Genomic DNA, 13379 nt, shown 5'->3' on the forward strand with positions numbered 1-13379 from the left:
ATAAATTTTGAAAATCTCCCCATGGCAAAGAAACTCTCACATAAAGTTGATCATAGAATATATTTCTTGAATTTTAAATAAATGTTATCATTTGATGAGTGGCGCGTTGTGACTTCGTCACAAGGGTACTCTAAAGTGAAAAGCGTCAAATGTTTCTAGGACAAGCTCTTCAATTCCTGTGGGCGTTCGTTAAATGTGTGCTTTATTAGTGGTGTATGAATTTGGTTTACCAACTAAGGCTCGTTGGTCTAGTGGCATGATTCTCGCTTTGGGTGCGAGAGGCCCCGGGTTCAATTCCCGGACTAGCCCCTCTTATTATTACATCGAGCATTTACCAAAAATTTTGAATTGATTCAGGGTACAGTTAAATTAATTAAAATGTAATCTGCAATGTGGATTGAAAACAGATCATTAAGACAAAGGTGCTCCATGCAGGAGCAGAGGAATATATTTTCACAAAAAAAAAGATAATAAGAAAGATAGGCCTAACACTTGGATACCAATTCAACATTTTATTGCACTACGGGTCTCATGAGGTACTTCCTCGATCTTCAGGTGCTAGGATCTGAATCTGAATTTGGCTCATCCAAGTATTAAGGTTTGTTGAAGTGGAATTATTCTCGCTTAGTGAAATGTATTATTCTTTCATTACACAACGTAAGCCAAAGACCATTGGAATATTTTGTGTCTTTTTTATGGAGGACATTTCAAAATTTGTGACAAAATGAAGCTGCATTGTGTTTTTATGTATTTTTTCGCTTTTCATTTTTTCGAGGAGCTCCACTTGCTTTTATTTCTTACTTAAAAATTACATGTCTCCCTCACCCAAACCATATCCACCTGGATCCTTCCTTGACAATTGTCCATTTCTTTTATTCAGATCTTTTCGTTTTCATCCTACTTTAGGCCTATGCGCATTATAAGTTGGGCCTATTTTCAATACATTCTATGAAGTACCGTATATTGTTGTGTATCTTTTTGTAGATTTTCCTTGTTTGGATTTGCTTTGACCCAATTGTATAATTATAACACATTACAGATTACCCTATCCAAAGCTAAAATATGAAAAAGGAAAATATTCGCTGCGAGCAGGGTTCGAACCCATTGGATTTCAAGTCCAACGCCTTAACCACTCGGCCATCACAGCTGCCTACCACCTACTGGAAAAAGCTCACTTCCTATTTTTGTTGGCTGCATCTTTGGCCGGGCGAAGTAAACATAAAAAGAGCAGAAAAACTCCATCCGCTATAGCAGGGGTGAGCATAAAATTGTTCTGAGGGTCAGACTGAATCTATGTTGTAACATCGAGAGCCGCAAGGAAACTTAATTTGGAGATTTTAAATTCCTTCACCATCATGATGTCAGTGAGAATTGTTTTACATATTTTTTTTTTACATTCTAGTTAGTTTTGATCATCAAATTGTATTTGTTTTAATAATTATCAACTACAAACTTTAGTTTCGTTCATTCCGTTAATACATTACAGCGGAGGGCATAACAATATTTCGGGGGTGAGGGAAAACTAATCTATTTTCTTTAACGAAAGCCGGGCAAGCAGGCTTGTCTAAGAAAGTATAATCAGGGAACAATGAGATTACATTCCATAGTATAATACATAGGCCTACTCCAAGTATACTAAATACGCCATGATCAATATTTCAACATTTAATTATGTCATGTAATCATCAGGAATGAAAAATTAAAAATTACCTACAGTGTAGGATTTTGCTCATTCAAGAAAGTCCTGTTGTTGAGTCCCCAAAAAAGAGTGACAATAAACAAAAGAGCCAAAGCAAGCAGTTGTATTGTGACCATAAAAATAGATTGGAATAGAAGTAATAATGCAAGGTCTTATTGTGTTTTAAATCCGGCCGGGGACAGACCTCAACAATATTATGACTCTACCTATGCTATTAAATATTGGACAGACATACAAAATAAGTTGTAATGGTCAATTGCAAACAGTAGGCCAAGGTATCTAGGTATCTTTATTTTATCACAAGATTAAACCTATTTTATTTATGAAAACAGTAAATTAGATTTGTATTGATATTGTAATCTCATCATGAGAACGCATAGGCCTAATTTAATATATAATAGGCCTAATGATGTTGCGTTTCAAAAACATAATTAGAAAAAAAAAACATTATTGAACCAAAACAGACCTAATATTAAATAGAAAGAAAAAAAACATAGAAATTAATTAAATAATTGATATGATTAGTCACCCAAGTTTTTTTAATCTTAAATGTTATCATTTGATGAGTGGCCCGTTGTGACTTCGTCACAAGGGTACTCTAAAGTGTACAAGGGCTAAGTGAAAAGCGTTAAATGTGTGCTTTATTAGTGGAGTTTGAATTTGGCTTACCAACTGAGGCTCGTTGGTCTAGTGGCATGATTCTCGCTTTGGGTGCGAGAGGCCCCGGGTTTAATTCCCGGACGAGCCCCTCTTATTTTCACATCGAGCATTTACCAAAAATTTTGAATTGATTTTATCAGGGAACAGTTACATTAATTGAAATGTAATCTACAATGTGGTTTGAAAACAGATCATTAAGACAAAGGTGCTCGATGCAGGAGCAGAGGAATATATTTTCAAAAAAAAAAGATAATAATAATAATAATAATAATAAGAAATATAGGCCTAACACTTGGATACCAATTCAACATTTTATTGCACTACAGGCGGTCTCATGAGGTACGGTACTTCCTCAATCGTCAGGTGCTAGGCTCTGAATCTGAATTTGGCTCATCCAAGTATTAAGGTTTGTTGAAGTGGAATTATTCTCGCTTTGTGAAATGTATTATTCTTTCATTACACAGCGTACCGTATAAACCAAAACCCATTAGAATAGTTTGTGTCCTTTATGAATGACATTTCAAAATTTGTGACAAAATGAAGCTGCATTGTTTTTTATGTATTTTTTCCCTTTTCATGTTTTCGAGGAGCTCCACTTGTGTTTATTTCTTACTTAAAAAGTACATGTTTTATTTAATAATTGTTTTATATTATGTATACTACACTCTTCTTTTCTTTTTTTTTTTGAATCTTAGATGTTATCATTTTGATGAGTGGCGCGTTGTGACTTCGTCACAAGGGCTAAGTGAAAAGCGTCACATGTTTCCAGGACAAGCTGTTCAATTCCTGTGGGCGTTCGTTAAATGTGTACTTTATTAGTGGAATATGAATTTAGCTTACCAACTAAGGCTCGTTGGTCTAGTGGCATGATTCTCGCTTTGGGTGCGACAGGCCCTGGGTTCATTTCCCGGATGAGCCCCATTTTTTTTTTTTTGGAATAGATTTCATAATTAATGTACATTTTATATATTTTCTTTTTAAACAGCTTATAATAGAGATAACGAAATAACATTGTAAAGAAGAATAGTTTGAATAACAGATGGAATATACATGATTTATGTTAATCAAAATCACAACAATCAACTTAGTTTTGAGGTTAATATTCAAACACCTTCTTCACAATTTTTCAGATATATTTTCTGAGCCTAGCCTTAAAAATCAGTGGTACCAATCGCCTTTATAATTCCCTTAAAAAGAGTGACAATGAAACCCAAAGCAAGCAGTTGATTTGTTCTTATGTTTACCCACTTATAAATCGGAAGTGGGCACGTATAATGTATCCTGATTTGTTTTTTCTTATTTCAATACATAACCAGGTATGTATTGACATATAAAAATGTAGTGGGAGCCCCCACCCCCACCCAACCCATATCCACCATTGGATCCTCCCTTGATATTTGTTAATTTCTTTTATTCCGATCTTTTCGTTTTAATGCTTGGCCTACTTTAGGGCTATACGTATTATAAGTTTGGCCTATTTGTCAATACATTCTATGATATATTACATATTTTTGTGTATCTTCGTTTGGATTTGCTTGTATATTTATAATACATTACAGTTTACCCTCTACAATGAAACCCAAGGCAAGCAGTTGATTTGTTCTTATTTTTACCCAGTTTTAAATCAGAAAAGGGGCACGTATAATGTATCCTAATTTGTTTTTCTTATTTCAATACATAACCAGGTATGTATTGACATTTAAAAAATGTAATGGGAACCCCCTCCCTCACCCGACCCATATCCACCATTGGATCCTTCCTTGATAATTGTTCATTTCTTTTATTCAGATCTTTTCGTTTTCATCCTACTTTAGGCCTATGCACATTATAAGTTTGGCCTATTCTCAATACATTCTATGAAGTACCGTATATTACATACTGTTGTGTATCTGTTTGTAGATTTTCCTCGTTAGGATTTGCTTTGACCCAATTGTATAATTGTAATACATTACAGATTACCCTCTCCAATGCTAAAATATGAAAAAGGAAAATATTCGCTGCGAGCAGGGTTCGAACCTGCGCGGGAAAATCCCATTGGATTTCAAGTCCAACGCCTTAACCACACAGTTAATCAAAAAAGGCTCGTTGGTAGTGGCATGATTCTGGTTGTGTCATGATTCTCGCAATGTTATTGTAAGATTTTAATATTCTACATTAGCTGGCGATAGTAGTTACATAAAGCTGTGATGCAATTGAGCGTTCTACATAAGCTAGGGTTGATTTTCTTTTTACACACTGGTGTTTCTACATTAGCGGGGAGTTTTACTACATAAGCTTTGGAGTGTGCCATATACATTAACGGTTGTTTACTACATTACCTGTTGTTTTCTACATTAGCGGTTGTAACAATCATTCATGCCGTATCATCCATGTGGAAATTGACTTTTGTGCTACGTCATTCGTACGCTGGGAGAAGTGATTGGCAACGACGATGTTAGAGATAGCGAATACTGCCAATGTTCAAACCAGACGAAATGCTAACTGATAAAGCTATATCGACTGCAGCTTGAGCACGTAAACCTGATTTGCAGGCCTCTTAATAAATTAACTTTAATACAAGCTCATTATCGTACTTGATAAGATAATCACAATATCAATAAAAAAGAAATAATTTTAATTAAAAGAAAGATTTCTAGAACAGTATAGAGTTATCATTATAGAGTTATTATTATACTGTCTTATCTGAGATTAATCAGTGGACCTTTCGGTCATTGACAGTTTATTCACATTATTATTATAAGGCCCATCATTAACCAAAAATAAAGAATTAGCCAATACGCAGAGTAAGGCTTATTTTCAATATATTTTATGAACTTAATACATCTTTGTGTATCATTTGATCGAATTTCATACCGTACCATTAAATTGGAAAATATTCATTTAAAAAAGATTACGCTGCGAGCAGGGTTTGAACCTGCGCGGGAAGATCCCATTGGATTTCGAGTCCAACGCCTTAACCACTCGGCCATCACAGCTGCACGCACTTAAGAATATCATACATGAAAGCTTTACCCCTATTTCTGTGGGCAGTCACATGAATAGAAATAAGCAGATTAACTCAAATCACGCACATTATTCTACATAACTTTGTACACAGCAGGGATGGACATAAAAATGGTTCTGAGGGCCAAACTGAATTTCGAGCTTTTGAATTCTTCCACTTATGTCAGTTGTGTCATAATTTTACATTTATTCTAAATTTTGATAGAAAATATGTGTTGATCATTAACATTTGGACCCCATTGGAGAGAGGTTGCCATTTGGAGACTTTGTGGGTTATCCGGGCGATCTACTTTATCTTTTTCGTAAAATAGTTAACAGTTGTTTATTTATCCGTTCATCATTATTTTAATTTCTATTTTATTTCTTTCCTTTCATGTTGATTTGTATTAATTGTTTGCCGAATAAAGAAATAAATAATAAATTGTATATATAAAATCTAACTTTAAAAGGCCACATTATTTCTAATATTATAATAAAGAATATTGTCGATGGCAAAGCATACTTACCGGTAGGGTCAATTTCCGTCGGAAAGTTTCAAGATGATAAACAGTTTCATTGGACTAAATTCTTACTTATGTTAACCACATGCTTACCTAAGATTATACGGATACTGGTTTCAAATATCAGTCAAGTAGTTAAAAATCACCTAAAATCACCTTATTTTGCGAATTAGCGCCACTCAACTGATCATCGAGTCCCCCTCCCACTTCACCTTTGTAGAGGTATCTACAATATGCGCTTTATAAGTCGACAATTATTATTATTAAAAATAAATTTTAAAACTTGTGAAGGTGTTTGAATATTAACCTCAACACTAAGTTGATTGTTGTGATTTTGATTAACATAAATCATGTATATTGCATCTGGTATTCAAACTATCCTTCTGTGCAATGTACTTTGGTTATCCCTATTATACGCTGTTTAATAAGAGATATAAAATGTACATTAATTACAAAATCTATTTAAAAAAAAGTTAGGGCTCGTCCGGGAATTGAACCCGGGGTCTCTCGCACCCAAAGCGAGAATCATGCCACTAGAACAACGAGCCTTACTCGGTTAAGCCGACTTCATACTCCGCTCCGCTGTACTACCTGATGGCAAACAATGACCTCGTTGTTGAAACACATTGATTAAAAGCTAGTAGACTAATTTGCATATTTATTATAATCAGAAAACATTTATAATACAGAATCATTGGTGTTATATTTATACTTGAAACGATATACGCTTATAAAAACTAACTTTAAAAGATTTAAATACAAAAAGTGTATTATTTATTATATAAGATGATCGTAATGAAAATTTTAAAAGCCAGAAGAAAAGAAGTGTTGAAATGACACCTGTAGGCCACAGTATTTCTAATATTATACTATAGAATATTGTTGATGGCCTAACATTCTGTATTATAAATGTTTTCTGATTATAATAAATATGCAAATTAGTCTACTAACTTTTAATCAATGTGTTTCAACAATGAGGTCATTGTTTGCCATCAGGTAGTATAGTACGCTTAAAAGCTATATTGATACTTAAAACTATAATAAACTTGAAAATCTCCCCACCCCAAAGAAACTCCCACATAAAGCATGATCATAGAATATATTTGTAGAAAACATAATTATGAAAATATTATATATATGCTATTTCGGTGTGATAGCGAAATATACAAATCAAGCATATATTCTATATAGGCCTATTTTCTTGTTCATAATGTTGATAGTTTGGACCCTTATTTCCAAAAACTGCACCACATTCAAGCAAACACCAATTCTCTTTCTAATGTGTTTACACATTAATTCTATCTTTAAATTCATGTTAGGGGTTAGCGCGGACGCAGTCCCCGCTACCATAAATTATACACCCGAGTTCCCCACATTTGGGGGAATCGCAAGGGTCAACCTTAGCCAAGTGCAATGCCGAGGCCTCACCTTGGGAGGACATTCCTTCTTGATCAAAGTCACTCCTGTGCCAGGTAAGTATCCGTCACCATGGCGTCCCCACCAGTGGCGGCTCTAGGATATATTTTCTTGTTGGGGGTGACTAAGTTGTCCGACAGAGGGGACTTGAACTCGTAGGCTCGAGCTGGGGAAAGGAGCTGAGAAGGGGTTCCCTCCAAATGAGATTTTTTTAAAAAGAATAGCAACCTCTGGATTGCCAGAAATGGGACTCTCAGACTGTGACAGACATGTGTTGGCTTGGTGTGGGTCTATTTTTATATGTTTTATGGTATGACTGCCCGACGAACTCTGTCCTTCAGGTGTGCCTGACACCTGTCCGGTGGGGGACTAGAAGCCCCTCTCCCCCCGCTGGAGTCGCCATTGGTCCCCACCGATCGATCTGACGTGACGTTTTTATGTGGGTGTTTTATAGATTATTGAGAATAGTAATGTCACCGAAAAAATAGATAGAATGACAGTTGAATGACCAACAAGGACAACTGAAGACAATAGTTCGTCATTAGAATTTATTTAGTATAACTTTATTCGAAAAATTAATCTCTGAAATAATCTCCGAGTTGCCGTCCCCGGCGTTTTCAGTGACGTCGCAACTGCCAAACAACTATTTTTGGCAGCGAAGGGAAACTACCAATAAACAATCAATAAACTACCAGGTCACTGGCTTTATTTTATCACAAGATTAAACCTATTTGATATTATGAAAACTGTAAAACAGTAAATTAGATTTGTATTGATATTGTAATTTCATCATGAGAACGCATACTTTAATATATGGGCCTAAACAAAATAAGCCTACTATTAAAAAGGAAAAAAAGGAAAAAAAAAAAAAACAGAAATTAATTAAATAATTGATATGATTCTAGTCACCGAAATTTTTTGAACCTTGAATTTCATCATTTGATGGCGGGTTGTGACTTCGTCACAAGGTACCGGTACTCTAAGGTGGAAAGCGTCACATGTTTCCATGACAAGCTGTTCAATTCCTGTGGGCGTTCGTTAAATGAGTGCTTTATTACTGGAGTATGGATTTGGCTTACCAAGTAAGGCTCGTTGGTCTAGTGGCATGATTCTCGCTTTGGGTGCGAGAGGCCCCGGGTTCAATTCCCGGACGAGCCCCTCTTTCTATTTTGGAATAGATTTTATAATTAATGTACATTTTATATATTTTCTTATTAAACAGCGTATAATAGAGATAAGCAAAGCAGATTTTACAGAAGAATAGTTTGAATAACAGAAGCAATATACATGATTTATGTTAATCAAAATCACAACAATCAACTTAGTTTTGAGGTTAATATTCAAAAACTTTCTTCACAAGTTTTCAGATATATTTTGGAGCCTAGTCTTAAAATTCAGTTTTACCAATCGACTTTATAAGGCAAAAAAAAAAAAAAAATGACAAAGAAACCCAAAGCAAGCAGTTGATTTGTTCTTATTTTCACCCAATTTTAAATCGTTAGTGGGCACGTATAATGTATCCAGGTTTGTTTTTCTTATTTTTTTGTTTTTCTCAGTTATGTATTGACATTTAAAAATGAAAAGGGAACTTGTAGATTTTCCTCGTTCGGATTTGCTTGTATAATCATAATACATTACAGTTACCCTCTGCAATGCTAAAATACGAAGAAGAAGGATATTCGCTGCGAGCAGGGTTCGAACATGCGGGGGAAGATCCCATTGAATTTCAAGTCCAACTCCTTAACCACTCGGCCATCACAGCTGTACATACAAATTTATATATTGAAGTATCTCCTTTGTTCATTGGGCGCAGATCAAGCAAACGGAAAACCTAAACTCCATCATTTACAAAGGTTGGCATAACAACGTTTTGGAAGGCCAAACTAATCTTTTTTTTAACAACAAGAGCCGGGCAAGCAAGAACCTGCCTAAGCATGGAGGCTGTTTCTTTCCTTCATGGTCTAACTATAATACATACTCCAGGTATTGTAGATAGACTTAGCAAAAGAGAATTAAACAGAAGAATATATTGAATAACAGACTCAATATACATGAGTTACATTATTTAAAATAACAACAAAAAAACTTAACAGTTTTGAGGTTAACATTCAAACATCTTCACAATTTTTCAGATTATATTTGGAGCCCCAGCCTTAAAATCAGTGCCACCATTCTCCATGATAAGCCCCACCCCCGAAAAAAAGAGTGACAATGAAAAACCCCAAGCAAGCATGATTGTAATAAAAAGAAATTGGAATAGGAGTAAATAATAAGTTTTTATAGTTGTGTTTTCAGTCCATTGTGATTATTGAGCATACCTCAACAGTTACTTCTTATGATCATCGTCAATAATACACTACTTCTAGCTACCTGCTATTAAAAATCAGACTTTTTTAAATTATAAATTGTAAACAGTAGGTCCTGTCTCTTATACACATCTAGATGTGTATAAGAGACAGGGATATAGGTGGATTAACTATTTCAAACCCATTCCTTCATTGTCAAAGAAGTTCTTAGCCAGTTATGATAGTGTTTAGTTTGAATTTATTTTCTTTGACGGATATGTACACTGAATCATTTTAATACAAACCAGTCAACATATTGTATTCCCGCCATAGAGTATTTGATTTATAGATCGTAAATTTATCAAACTGCAAAAAATTAAAAGCAATTAATTCTTTTGCATCTATTTAACTGATTTATTTGGCTTACCATATACATTTGTAAAAAATGTTTTTTACACATATTGCCTGATAACCTACTGACTCTAAATCCATTAAAATTTATAGAAAATATTATCCAATATAAATGAGAGAGTGATTCATGCCTTGACACATCATTTATTTAATACTATTCTTTTTTTTTTGCTTTGCATTGAAATCCATTATTGGGCTGGTAATAAATTTTAGGATTTAGTATTAAAAACAGTGTATTGATTTGTTATGTCTACTTATTGCAAGTTTAATAATGTGATCTTTTTAAATGATAATTTCAATGTTATTGATTTTTTGGAGTGTTTTTCAGACTCTTATATTCTATACATCATCAATTGAAATAAGTCAGAGTTATCCTCTAAAGGTTTATTTCTTCTTCTTGTTCTCTATTAAAGATTCAAACTTTAGTCTGATCCATTTCTTGAAATTCATCATTTTCATATACATACATAATATACATATAAAACATACAATTCACAATTTTGGATTTATATTGAAAAGAATCATATAAAAAACAATTTTGATGATTTTTTTTATGATAATAGGGTGCATCAAATATATGGTACCATATAATAAAATATATTAATTTTAAAGAGATTATTCTGGAATGAAATCTATTATGTTACCATACTAACCAAAACCTAAGCCAGTCTTTTTTTATGACCGACAAAGAAATACATATTGTTATTATATTTTATGATCTGATATCATTTCGGTTTATCCAGTTGATAGTGTTTCACAAATAATATGTTCTTTATCATTTTGTTATCTTGCATACATATTTGCTTAGGTAGCCTCACCATATCAAATTGTGATATATCTGTCTATTCCTAGTACTGGTTTTTCTGAAATTAAACAAAAAGTCATGTTTATTATTTGCATTATTTTGGAGTGGGGAGAATAAGGAATTCCCTGTTTTTTTCAAAGCTACTTATTTAAACACAAACAGTCGGATCTAGGTCTATGCTAGGCAAGTTGTTTAACTCCAGAATTCAATGATAGGGGTTGAACAAGTCTGATAAGGGCATCAGATTCTGGGCCTCCTGTCAGGGGGAAAAATAAATCCCTTTCTTGTATATAGTAGTCAAGAGAGAGAGAGAGAATAACTTTATGGTTTATTGCACCACATTAGTAGGAATTGTCTATTAAAATAACTTATGGTTGGACTTATAAAAATGATAATTTATTGACATACACCAATTATATCGGCAGCACTCAACAGGTGGTGCATTATGCAAACATCTTAACTAATACAAATTGAATCTAGTGAAAATCAAAACTAGTAAAATATATATAAAATGTAAATTAATAATGGTAGTCAGATGACTTCAAGTAAAGTGATGTCTGATGACAATATATTTCTTACAATATAATGACATGCTGCGTTTAAACACAATTAAAAACAAAAAACATTATTGAAACAAAATAGGCCTAATAATATATTTTTTTTTAAAGCACAGAAATTAATCAAATAATTGAATTGATATGGTTCTAATCAACGAAGTTTCTTGAATCTTAATATTGATGACGTGGCGCCTTGTGGTTTCGTCACAATGGTATTCTGAGGTGGGAAGCTGTCACATGTTTCCATGACGGGCTGTTTCAATTCCTGTAGGTACATATAGAATGGCGTATGAATTGGATTCTTTTAAGTAAGGCTCGTTGGTCTAGTGGCATGATTCTCGCTTTGGGTGCGAGAGGCCCCGGGTTCAATTCCCGGACGAGCCCCTCCTTTTCTTTTTTTTTTACATCGACCATTTACCAACACTTTCGAATCTATTTTATCAGGGAACAGTTACATTAATTGAAATGTAATCTGTAGTGTAGGTTGAAATCAGATCATTAAGACAACGGTGCTCGATGCAGGCGCAGAGGAATATATTTATAAAAAAAAAAAAAAAGGTAATAAGAAAGATAGGCCTAACACTTGGTTACCAATTCAACATTTTATTGCACTACAGGCTGTTTCATGTGGTACTTCCTCAATCGTCAGGTGCTAGGCTCTGAATCTGAATTTGGCTCATCCAAGGCTCGTTGGTCTAGTGGCATGATTCTCGCTTTGGGTGCGAGAGGCCCCGGGTTCAATTCCCGGACGAGCCCCTCTTATTTTTTTCACATCGAGCATTTAGCAAAAATTTCGAATTGATTTTATCAGGGAACAGTTAAATTAATTGAAATGTAATCTGTAGTGTAGGTTGAAATCAGATCATTAAGACAAAGGTGCTCGAGGCGCAGAGGAATATATGTATCAAAAAAACAAAAAAAAAAGATAATAAGAAAGATAGGCTTAACACTTGGTAAATTCAACATTTTATGAGGTACTTCCTCAATCGTCAGGTGCTAGGCTCTCTGAATCTGAACTTAGCTCATCCAAGGCTCGTTGGTCTAGTGTCATGATTCTCGCTTTGTGAAATGTATTATTCTTTCACTACACAGCGTACCGTGGGATAACCGAAGACCATTGGACTCAGAATATGTTGTGTCTTTTATGAAGGACATTTCGAAGTTTGTGTCAAAATGAAGCTGCATTGTTTTTTATGCATTTTTTTCCTTTTCATGTTTTCGAGGAGCTCCACTTGTGTTTATTTCTTACTTAAAAATTACATGTTTTATTTAATAATTGTTTTATATTATGTATACTACACTCTTTTTTCTTTATAAGAACCAGAAAAATTTCGCCCAGATTCAGTGTTCTTATCTTTTTTTTTCTTTAATTATTTTTACCTCCTTTTAAATCGGAAGGGGGCACGTATAATGTATCCTGATTTGTTTTTCTTAATTCATTACATAACCAGGTATGTATTGACATTTAAAAACCCAACCCATATCCACCATTGGATCCTTCCTTGATATTTGTTTATTTCTTTTATTCCGATCTTTTCGTTTTCATCCTTGGCCTACTTTAGGCATTATAAGTTGGGCCTATATACACATTACAAGTTGGGCCTATTTTCAATACTGACCGAACTGAACTTTATTGAACATACGCTTTTAGATCAGCGGCACACATCAGAATGATGGTGCGCTCACAAAGGAAACATACAAAATCAAGAAAATTATAATAAGAAAGTAAAACAAAGAAAAACAACGAGCAAAACAAATTAATATAAAAGTTTTAAACAGAGGAGTATAAAAATGTAGTTTAATATAGTATTTTACTGGTATTTGGAAATACAACAGTTAGCTAAGACCTTCTCACTGTTAATGCTATTATTAATGATATTAATATTATTATTGTTATTATTGTTAGTATTATTATTATTATTATTATTATTATTATTATTACTACTATCATTACTGTATAGTAATTTTTATTTCATTATTAATATTATGTTATAATTGTTCTTATGTAACATGGTCATATAATTTGTTACCGTCAACATTATT

The 13379-nt window shown here is 33.7% G+C and overlaps 8 non-coding genes across 8 annotated transcripts; 5 read left to right on the forward strand and 3 right to left on the reverse strand.

Moving 5' to 3' along the window:
* The first annotated feature begins 237 nt into the window (after positions 1–237).
* On the forward strand, positions 238–309 carry Trnap-ugg. The gene has a single exon. It is a non-coding gene; the product is annotated as a tRNA-Pro (tRNA).
* A 2066-nt stretch (positions 310–2375) lies between these two features.
* Positions 2376–2447, forward strand: Trnap-ugg. The gene has a single exon. It is a non-coding gene; the product is annotated as a tRNA-Pro (tRNA).
* A 2805-nt stretch (positions 2448–5252) lies between these two features.
* On the reverse strand, positions 5253–5334 carry Trnas-cga. Its single transcript has one exon. It is a non-coding gene; the product is annotated as a tRNA-Ser (tRNA).
* Positions 5335–6338: 1004 nt separating this feature from the next.
* Trnap-ugg lies at positions 6339–6410 on the reverse strand. The gene has a single exon. It is a non-coding gene; the product is annotated as a tRNA-Pro (tRNA).
* A 768-nt stretch (positions 6411–7178) lies between these two features.
* LOC117110213 lies at positions 7179–7342 on the reverse strand. Its single transcript, XR_004445644.1, has one exon. It is a non-coding gene; the product is annotated as a U1 spliceosomal RNA (small nuclear RNA).
* A 1022-nt stretch (positions 7343–8364) lies between these two features.
* Trnap-ugg lies at positions 8365–8436 on the forward strand. The gene has a single exon. It is a non-coding gene; the product is annotated as a tRNA-Pro (tRNA).
* Positions 8437–11648: 3212 nt separating this feature from the next.
* Trnap-ugg lies at positions 11649–11720 on the forward strand. Its single transcript has one exon. It is a non-coding gene; the product is annotated as a tRNA-Pro (tRNA).
* Positions 11721–12020: 300 nt separating this feature from the next.
* Trnap-ugg lies at positions 12021–12092 on the forward strand. Its single transcript has one exon. It is a non-coding gene; the product is annotated as a tRNA-Pro (tRNA).
* The last annotated feature ends 1287 nt before the right edge of the window (positions 12093–13379 follow it).

The sequence above is a fragment of the Anneissia japonica genome, unplaced genomic scaffold (assembly GCF_011630105.1).
Source record: "Anneissia japonica isolate Jap-2015-1 unplaced genomic scaffold, ASM1163010v1 scaffold12236_len13373_cov93, whole genome shotgun sequence".
Taxonomy (NCBI): domain Eukaryota; kingdom Metazoa; phylum Echinodermata; class Crinoidea; order Comatulida; family Comatulidae; genus Anneissia; species Anneissia japonica.